This window comes from Podarcis vaucheri, assembly GCF_965113315.1.
Source record: "Podarcis vaucheri genome assembly, chromosome: 2".
Classification (NCBI taxonomy): Eukaryota; Metazoa; Chordata; class Lepidosauria; order Squamata; family Lacertidae; genus Podarcis; species Podarcis vaucheri.
The window spans coordinates 111,233,694-111,240,836 of NC_138760.1; the positions used below are offsets into that span (position 1 = coordinate 111,233,694).

General features: G+C 46.1%; 1 protein-coding gene across 1 annotated transcript in view; it reads right to left on the bottom strand.

The window, feature by feature from the left end:
- The window catches only part of LOC309525256 (uncharacterized protein), a 44,530-nt gene extending 39,100 nt beyond the window's left edge, over nucleotides 1-5,430 (bottom strand). Inside the window, exon 1 of the mRNA XM_082210794.1 lies at nucleotides 5,369-5,430. The gene's annotated coding sequence lies outside the window, so the exon portion shown is untranslated. The remainder of the gene's footprint in view (nucleotides 1-5,368) is intronic.
- Nucleotides 5,431-7,143: the final 1,713 nt, after the last annotated feature.

Here is a 7,143-nt window from a genome sequence, read left to right on the forward strand (position 1 = left end):
GTATTAAAAAAACCTGACAGTGATGTACCCATTGTCATTGGAGGGAAAAGTGTGCATGGGGTGGGTGGATTGCCTAGACTTGTTGAGCTTTTTGGGGGGAGGATTCGAACTTCCTAGCTTCAGGGAACGTTTCTTACGGAGAGCTGCCCACAAATGAATTCCTGCATGACTGCCACGGAATCTCTGGGTGTTACAAAGGAGTCTGGAAGCATTCAGCTTCTGGGTACATGCTTACTTCAGACATGACGCTTGCCAAACTAGTTGGGCCTCACCGTTGCTACACATTAATTGAGTGTTCACCCCAGAGTACACCCAACACTAGCCTGCGGCTAAACTTTTTATGTGGATGGGTTGGTTCAAAAATCAGGCTTTTGTTAGTCAATATAGGTCCCCTGAATAATATTTTGAGAACCAATATTATACTGGATCTTCTAGGCTGGCTAGAATCCAGGTGTCAGCTGGAACATGGCATTTTATAAGAGGGCATATGGACTGCCTGATTTAACCAGTCCATGGTTTTTAAACAGTTATGTTGAAAATCTAGCTCACACTCCTATCTGTAAAACAGCAACCACTTAACATTTACAGTGGTACCTCAGGTTACATACACTTTAGGTTACAGACTCCGCTAACCCAGAAATAGTACCTCGGGTTAAGAACTTTGCTTCAGGATGAGAACAGAAATCGTGCTTCGGCGGTGCGGCAGCAGCAGGAGGCCCCATTAGCTAAAGTGGTGCTTCAGGTTAAGAACAGTTTCAGGTTAAGAACGGACCTCCGGAACCAATTAAGTACGTAACCAGAGGTACCACTGTATATGTAACTAGCACACAATGTCAGTGTTAGAAACTCAGCTAGGCACCAAATGGCTCCTTAAACCATTGTTGTAGTTGCCAAAATGGAATGTTCAGTTGCCATTTTTGGCTCTAATGATGGACTGACTGTGATTGATTATCAGTTAACCATCTGGCTGGTTCAAACGACAACCTTGAGCTAATTTCAGAAATAGACTGGAAAGAGAAGTTGTTGAGTTGCAACTTATTACCAAACTTAAAACCATGGAGAGACCTGGTCTGAATAGAGACATTGGATTCTTATCTCCTTATACATGATAAAGCTATTTTTAGGCATCTCACCCCTTGCTTTTTTCCTGTAGAAGAAGAAGAAGAGTTTGGATTTGATATCCCGCCTTTCACTCCCTTTTAGGAGTCTCAAAGCGGCTAACATTCTCCTTTCCCTTCCTCCCCCACAACAAACACTCTGTGGGGTGAGTGGGGCTGAGAGACTTCAGAGAAGTGTGACTGGCCCAAGGTCACCCAGCAGCTGCATGTGGAGGAGCGGAGACGCGAACCTGGTTCCCCAGATTACAAGACTACTGCTCTTAACCACTACACCACACTGGCTCTCACTGTTAGACCAATTGCAGTCATTAACAGTCGTCAACAGGTTTACCACACCTATCAGCCAATCACCCCTTCCCACCACCCTTCTGAGTAATACCCCTCCCCACCCTCTCACTATATATAAGGTGACTTCTGTTCCAGTGTTTCTGAAGAAGTGTGCATGCACACGAAAGCTCATACCAAGAACAAACTTAGTTGGTCTCTAAGGTGCTACTGGAAGGAATTTTTTTAAACCTTGAGCTAGATTAGTGAGAACTTAAAGAAGAAACATCACTTAATCCAGGGACAGTCTACATATATTGGCCTATTCCTACCCCTTTTTCTTTCCCCCATATGAACTGACCCAGACCCTGCGCTCATCACGTGAGACCTTTCTTTGTGTGTCTAGAGGGTGGCAACATGAGAACAGGCCTTTTCTGTGGTGGCTCCCCATTTGTAGAATGCTCTCCCCGGGGCGGCTCACCTGGCGCCTTCATTAGATATCTTTAGGTGCCAGGCAAACAGTTTCCTCTATAACCAAGCCTTTGGTCTTTAACTATGAGTGGCCTTTTAGAAGTGGGTGGGATTTTTTAATATATTTCTCTTTCCTCTTGGTTTTAGTCTACCTCTGTGGGGTGTATTGTCTATTTGTTTGGTTGTAATTCGCTTTCGGTTGCCTTGGGCAAGCTAAAGTGAATCAACAATTGAATAAATCAACAAATAAGAAGAGCACTGCTGGATCAGGCAACCAGCAACCCTTCTAGCAATCCCATTCTCACACTGGCCAACCCAATATCTATGGAAAGCCTGCAAGCAGCACAACATCACTCTCCCCAGTAACTGGTATTCGGAGGCATACTGCCTCCAACAGTGGAGGTACAACAGGGAACTATATTTATTTCAGCAATGCTTTGCCAAGGTCCCCCATATTCCTTTTTGCAAGCTGGTAAAATAGGGGCTAGATGGTACTGTGTTAGGTGGATCTGTGGCTAGTTGATGCACTGTAGAGTTGCCATACGTCCGGGAAAACCTGGACATGTCCCCTTTTGGAGGGCCAACGTGCCCATCTGAGTGGATTTTTACATTTTAAAGGACATGTCCGGGTTTGGTTTTTTTATTTTATTTTGGGGAGTTGGGGGGGGAGTACGAGCATGTTCTGGAGAGCGCTGTGCCCTGGAAGCAGAAGTGCTGCAGCAGAGCAAGGCCATTACAGCAAAGATCAGGTAGGAGCAGTGGGCCTCTTTTTTGCTGTTCAAGATATGGCAATCCTAATGAACTGTCCCCAAAAGACCACTAATCAATATCTCACCACCCTGAAAAGAAGTGACATGGTGGAGTGACGCATGGTTCTGTCCCAGGCTCGGTAAGATTTAACATATTTATAAATAATTTGGATGAAGGAGATGCTCATCAAATTTGCAGATGACAACAAACTGGGCTGGATAGCTATTATCTTAGAAGGTGGAAACCAAATCTAAGATGATCTTGACAGAATGGAGAACTGGGTCAAAGATAGCAAAATTTATTTCAACGGCACTGAATATAAAAGCTTGGCAGTCAGGCAGGAAGATACACCACAAATAGGGAACCTGCAGCCCTCTAGGTGTTGCTAGACTCCCATCATCCCAGGCTTGGCCATGCTGGATGGGAGTTGTGAGTCCCAACATCTGCAGGTCTCCCCCTAATATACACTCAATCTGTAGGGAAGACACCTGGCTTGACATGTGAAAAGGACGTAGGGGTTTAATGAGACCAAAAGCTAAACATGAATCAGCAGTGCAACGGGTGACAAACAATACCAATGAAATTCTAAGTTGCATTGAAGTCTATGAGGAAAAGCCTAAGGCGTTTGTCATGACTGCTTAGAGAAGAGACGATTAAGAGGTGCTACAATTGCTATCCTAAAAGATTTAAAGAGCTGCTGTGCAGATGATGGACCAAAATTATTTTCTGTTGTTCCAGAAGGCAGGATCCAATCCAAATGGTTTAAATTACAAGAGAAACCATTTCCTGATGACGTGAAATGTTAGACTCCCTTAGAAAGTTGATTCTCCTTTGTTAGAACCAAGCAGAGGCTGGATGGCCAGCTATCATGGATACTGTAGATTCCCTGCAACCACAGGGGATTGGACTAAATGACATTTGAGGTGCTCTTGCAACTCTATGATACAATCCTGTCACATGTTCTAGATCACTAGTCACTATAAAGGAAAGAGTGGATGACATGGGGCTACTGTTTTAGAAGCAAACACATTAGGCACTATGTCTAGTTTCAGCCAATGTCATACACAAAATCCATGCATTCCCCCCCCCCAAACACAGTACTAGTTAAATAACAGCAGACCAGACTGATCCAGTGGAGAGTGGTTGGCCTGGACATCAATTTGCATCACAAATCTTCAATGAATTGACAAGGTGACTTTGGACAAGTCGCTACTGGCCTCAGGTCTTTTATTTATAAAATGGAAATTGCTTCAAAAATAATGTGTGGGGCATGAAGCCCTTAATAAAAAAGGGGTACAGAAATCAATAATCTCATTCCTAAAGTAATCGCATTCAGACTCATAGGCTGAGAAACCAATTAAAACACAGAACCCAACCCAAAATGAACCACACAACATCACTCACTCTGGAGCACCCTATGCATTTTTCAAAGTTAAAATGCTGCAACTTATCATACAAAGGAATGCTAGAAGCAAGCAAAGCCAGCAGCAACTGGAGTCTTAAGGCTACAATCCTAATCACACGTCTAAGGAGCATTATTAGTAAGCAGAGGAGGATTTACTTTAAAGTGAACCTGCACAGGACTGCAATGTTAAGAAAAATGCAATGTTAAGAAGGACTACAACTACACTGAGTTGTTAATTTTGTCAGCCTCTTCAAGAACTTTTAAGGCTAAAAGTTGTTTTTCGATATACAAAATAAGTATTTACAAAGAAACGTAGCCTCTTAGCTCCCTTCGACTTTGCCAGATATGCTCCTTAGCTGGGAAGAGGACAGGCAAATAACCCTAAACAAATGTTTCCAATCATCTTGAGATGGAGATCTTAATTAAGCATCTCACGGTAGTGACCGAGAGCTGCAAAAAAGTTTGTAGCTGTTGGTTTGTGAGTGCACACTGAGCGTCCTCTTTCTGTAGCTGTTACAGGACTAGTTTTCCCTCATTTAAAAAAACCACAAACGCCACCTGCAGAAGAGCGCAACAAAGTCTCCAGGAACTGGGACATAAACCTGCGCTCCTAACTGATCCCAAACGAGCATCCGACTACCTGTTGAGATGCTTATCATGAATGTACATATTTGGTGCAAATTGTGTGGAGAAAGGACTGATATACCAGGATGACCGAGGCCACTCCAAGGGAGGCCAGCAAAGGGTAGCAGGCATTTAAAGAGCTGTCTCCCTCCGCTTCTGCAGCAAATATTCCCCACCCCACCTTTGCAACAAACGGAACCTCGGGCAACAGCGCAGGTTTGAAACGCGGCGCGGTGAGTAAAGATAAACTGGATTTACAGCCTCTCCTAAGGCGAGGACGGGTCCCCTAAGCCCGGCCCTACTCGGTGGCAGCAGAGTTTGGGAGGGGCACGGCGGGATCCATCCCTGCAGCTGTTGCAGGGGCAGGATCGGGGCCGGCAGGCACTGGAGCCACAACATCGGGGGTCTCCCAGCGAGATCTTGGGAAGTGGGGGGGGGAGAGAAGCAGCCCCGGAAGAAAAGGCGGGCGGGGCTCGGTGGGGTGGGATAAGGCCCTACAAGGGAGAGGCCGCTGCAGCGAAGGATACCAGCAAAGCCAGTGGCGGAGGGACGGTCCTGCGACTCCCCCTCGGGGGAAGGAGGGAGCAAAGGGCGGGGCATCCCACGGCTGGACGGAGAAGGGCGACGCGGAGGGGGGCGGGGGAGAGAGCGGGATGGGAGCCCCGAGTTCGAATCCCGACTGCAGCGCTCCCATCAGGGGGCCGCGCTGCCCGGCGGCGCCGGCCCCGCAACCTACCGGCCGCCGCGGGACCCAGCAAAAGCCGCTGCGCCGTTCCAGCCCCTGCAACATGGCCGCCCGCGGAGCGCCGGAAATACGAGGCCACTTCCGCTTCCGGCCCCCGCCGAGGACGGCCCCGCCCACCCTCCACATTTATCACCTGGGCAACGCCCCCCCCTCCGCCGCTGGCGGCCACGCCCACGGCCGAGACTTTTTCCCGGCCACGCCCACGCGGCGCGTCCGTGGCTCCGCCCACTCGCGAGGCCACGCCCACCCAAAGACCCCCGCCTACCCTGCTGAAGCCGCGTCCACAGATAATCACTCCTTCCCCCTCCATCCATCTGTTACTGGCTAACCATTTGGCTTCCATCTCATTGAGGCACCACAGTGGCCTCTTCCTTCCAGTTAATTTCAAAATGTTCATAGTCTTCTCCACCATCCCCCTCCTATGTCCGAGCACTTTTGGAGCCCCCTTCTCCAAATCCACAATATTCCTGGCATGCTTTTTCCATGAACTCCAATAAATTATTTCTCTCAGCAGCACTCCATCTGCTTTCTTTGCCCTTCTCTCAGATTCCCCATGTCCTCCAACTAATAATAATAATAGTAATTTATAATTTATACCCCACCCATCTGGCCAACCAAGGCCAACAGGTCTTCCCACAATAACACTCTCCCCTAAATTCCTCTAAATAATAGTTTCCTGAAAGCTCGAGTTTTGTGGTGATCGCTTTGAAATGTAAGGCAGGCCCCTAATTTTGACTTCTCCATCAGTCCACCACCAGCCACCTTTCACGTTCAAACGAGATGTCCTGTTTAGTGTGTTATCACAGCACTTCGGTAACCAAAAATCAAAGCCCCTGAACTGAGTTAAGACTTTTAACAGACAGTGTTTCCTGATGGGGATCTTATATCACAAAGCAGGTCATTCAGATCTGATCTTTCCATGTAAGTGATTGGTCAATCAGTTTCCACACATTTTTGGTTTTTTTCAGTCATGGATATTTTTTGCTTTTTAGTCACCCGCCATCCATACCAATGGGCAAAGCTTGACGGAGTGTATACGAGTTGTGTTTTTCAGTTTCGCCAATCACTCCTTCCCTGTCTCTGCTACCATTTTCCATTCTGGGCATATGTACAGATATTTCTGTATCTCTGTATACACAAACCTTTGTTTTTCTAAAAAAATAAAATTGCAGCAAACATTACCAGCCTTATCCAGCCAGTTGCTCTTTCACAAGAGGCAAAATGGAAGCTTGTGCTTTTTTGTGGGGGACGCCATAGCTATTCCAATATGTGTGGTTTTTGGTTGTTGTTTTTTAATGTGATACTGAAGTCTTGTGCAAGAGTGCAAATGTGATAAAGTGTATTTAAAACACACATTTTTATTTATTTTAAAAAATCAATTTTAGGCACTGATGCAATTGTGGTTGCCCAGGTAGTCCTCCAGTTTTACTGTGCAGATATCTTAAATAATATCTCCTGTGAACTGGGCATGTAAGAATAAGAATAAGAATATATTTATTGTCATTGCCCCCTTCGGGGACAACGAAATTAGTGGAAGTGGGTTTCTTTCCTTTGCTGCTGGGGGCCAGTGAAAACAAAGGTTGTTCTCAGGTGATGAGCAAACAGAAGTTGGGTGTGGCGAGATAATTTGAAACGTTGCCTCACATTACAAACCACCCACTCCCAAAAAATGTCCTATTTTTACTTATTGGATTTTTTGCAGCAAGGAGAATTTTTATTAATTTATTTTTAAAGCACAGGTTGGTATTTTGATGACACATAACATC